The sequence below is a fragment of the Lutra lutra genome, chromosome 16 (genome assembly GCF_902655055.1).
Source record: "Lutra lutra chromosome 16, mLutLut1.2, whole genome shotgun sequence".
NCBI classification, from domain to species: domain Eukaryota; kingdom Metazoa; phylum Chordata; class Mammalia; order Carnivora; family Mustelidae; genus Lutra; species Lutra lutra.
In genome coordinates this window covers 42,100,298-42,103,415 of record NC_062293.1, presented here as the reverse complement: position 1 = coordinate 42,103,415, position 3,118 = coordinate 42,100,298, and the positions used below count along the sequence as shown (strand labels likewise).

The 3,118-nt window shown below is 47.3% G+C and overlaps 1 pseudogene; it reads right to left on the bottom strand.

The window, feature by feature from the left end:
- Positions 1-1,023: 1,023 nt before the first annotated feature.
- Positions 1,024-1,463, bottom strand: LOC125088047 (U1 small nuclear ribonucleoprotein C-like; annotated as a pseudogene).
- Between the last annotated feature and the right edge of the window lie 1,655 nt (positions 1,464-3,118).

The following is a 3,118-nucleotide window of genomic DNA, read 5'->3' as shown; positions in this document are numbered from 1 at the left end:
TCAGCAGAGTGGCCAGTCGCCAGGTGGGTGGTGCGGCAGGCTCTCAGCAGAGTGGACACCTGTGGCAGTTGCTGCTTCTGCTGCCCATAAGCCTTTCCCTCTCTCCCACCTGACGCAGGGACCAGTGATCCTCTAGCCAGATGATCATGACTAAGCTCTAGACTATCTAGAATTCCAAGCAGGGTAGAGGCATATGGGTTGGAGTGGACAGAAAAAGCTTTAAGCAGATCCAGGAACTTGCGCTAGACCTTGAAAGGTAAACAGAATTAGGACAGTCAGAGAAAGGGAAAGGCATTTCAGGTGGAGGGATCAGCAAGAGCAAAGGCTCAGAGGCATAAAGAGATGCAGGGCTGTGATGGAACTCAGACCAGGTGGCAGAGTGTTTGCAGGAGATGGTGAGAGATAGTCGAGAAATCAAAGCAACCACAATCCTGAGTTTGGATTATATGTCTGGTATCTTGCCAACTTATTCCTAGCCTGTCTTTTCTTCATCACCCATTTTATGAACCAACATCCCTCACTTGTCAGAAAGTTCTTGCTTATATCTATCCTAAGTCCATAAACTGGTAATATGAGGTTGTTTTTCTGGGTTTGGTCTTCAGAAGAGGTAAAAGAAACACTTTATGGAAATTCCCACCATGGAAGGTATCCTCCTCTTGACCCCAAATGTCCCCATGGAAAGCTTTTGCCATTTGGAATGGCCCAAGTATCCCGAACAGCAGGATTCTGCCTTAGGAGGGGCTCTGGCTGCACTGGGGCTCCTGGTTATTTCCTCTTTGTCTTTTTTTTTTTTTTAAGTAAAACAGTTGACAATTTTATTTTCACATTTCATAATGCAAATGAAAAAAAAATTTTTTTGTTGTCCCACTACTGCCCTGCAAAAACCATCCTCTCACTGATAGGAAGGGAGAGCAAGTCTTCCTTGTCATGCTGTTAGGAAACACGCAGAGTCATTGCACTGTGGTCTCCTGGGGAAGTAGAACAAATAATATAAAATGGATTTAAAGAGGCCGCCCTCTCTCCTTATCTGTCTGGTCAAGTCATTCCTGGCCAACTTGGCACCATCATGGGACAGTCTCATCATTGGGGCCCAGATATCAATGGCATGTGGCCTCCCATAGGCAGTCTCATTCCAGGAGCTAGTCCCACTGGCATCATCCCAGCAGGAGGAGGGCCTCCCATAGCGGGTGCTGGCATCCTACCAGGGCAAGGAGGACCGGGGAGACTAGGGGGAGACATTGCCCCTGCAGGAGGAGGAGAAGAGAATGGTGGAGGAGAAGCCCTTCCTTGTGCTAATGCAGCAGTTGTTTTGTTGATCAGGCTCTGAGCCTGCTCTTCCATTCATTTCTGATAGTAGGCTTTCTCCTTCTCTTTGTGTTTCTACCACGGCAGCATGTCTTCCTCAGAGACGGAAAGTCCAGGGTGAGGTATGGGTCACAGTAGTCACAATAAAAGGTAGCCATGTTGCTCGGCACACCATTGGCCTCCTCTTTGTCTTTTTGACTGTTAAAAGGACTTGAACTCCCCATTCAGCTCATATTGAGAAGGAAAGGGGGAAAAAAGGAAGAATTTGTCACCTTTGTTTTTGGAATAGAAGTAATTTATGGATGCCAAATATTATTTTGAGATGCAATATTGAAAAGAAAAATGGCACAGTTATTTTTTTTAAGATTTATGTATTTATTTTGGAGACAGGGAGAGTATGAGCTGGGGTAGGGGTGCAGTGCATGGGGAGAGGGAGAGAGAATCTCAAGTAGACTGCTTGCTGATCACAGAGCCCAAAACAGGGCCCCATCTCCCCACCCTGAGATCATGACCTGAGCCGAAATCAAGAGTCAGATGCTCAACCAACTGAGCCACCCAGGCAGCTCCAAAATGGCATAGGTTTTTTTTTTTTTATGATTTTATTTATTTATTTGACAGAGAGAGAGATTACAAGTAGGCAGAGAGGCAGGCAGAGAGAGGGGGGAAGCAGGCTCCCCAGGATCCTGAGATCATGACCTGAGCCGAAGACAGAGGCTCAACCCACTGAGCCACCCAGGCAGCCCCAAATGGCATAGGATTTTAAAGGTAGTTCATTTCTGATTTTATTTATTTATTTTTTAAAGATTTTATTTATTTATTTGACAGAGAGAGATCACAAGTAGACGGAGAGGCAGGCAGAGAGAGAGAGAGAGGGAAGCAGGCTTCTTGCTGAGCAGAGAGCCCGATGTGGGACTCGATCCCAGGACCCTGAGATCATGACCTGAGCCGAAGGCAGCGGCTTAACCCACTGAGCCACCCAGGCGCCCCCATTTCTGATTTTAAAAGAGGGTACTTCTGATATATTACCATCACCTTGAAAGCAAGAGCATGGCATCAGAGGTCTGGGCTCATATCCCGACCTGGGCACTTGGCTAGTTGTGAGACCTTAGGCAAGGTACTGCACTTTTCTGAGCCCCAGCTTCCTCCTTTGTAGAATGGGGTAGGGCAGAGGACAGTAATCTTTCTCTGTAGGGTTGCTGGAGAAATAACTGCATTACAACACAGAGACGGGGAGTCCGAGATCCCTACTCCACCTTGTCCTCATTCTTTTCTCTTCTCCTTCCCTGGTTCCTCCCCTCCCCAATCCACGTCTTAACTTGCCAGAGGGGACTCCAGGGCAGAGCTCACAGCTGCTTTCTTTCATTAGCACCAGAGAAACAGGGAACTCCTTCTGGAGGCGAACCCCTTGGTCTCCCTTTCATCTTCCTTATTAAGCCAGGGTGATGAAATCGAATGGTCTGAGACATGAACCTGTGCTGTCAACCACTGGAATTTAATCAGGACTCACAGACCCGCTCTTTGGGTTGTGGCAAATGGGGAGCTCAAGACATTCTGGCCTTACCCCCTTTGTGCTGCTTTCCCTGATACCACAAATACTTTTGGATGCTTATTGTTTTTGCAGAAAAGCACAGCATGAATATCAGCCTTTTTAATAAAAGTTCTTGTGGAGAGGAGATCGCATCTGTGGAGGCCAGTTGCCACTTCAGAGACGAATGGTGCAGCTTTTCAGCAAAGAACCTAATTAAACAAGCTCGAGAAAGCCCCAGAGAGTGTGTCTCTGTGGGACCGCAAGACACTGGTTTCAGGGGCAAAG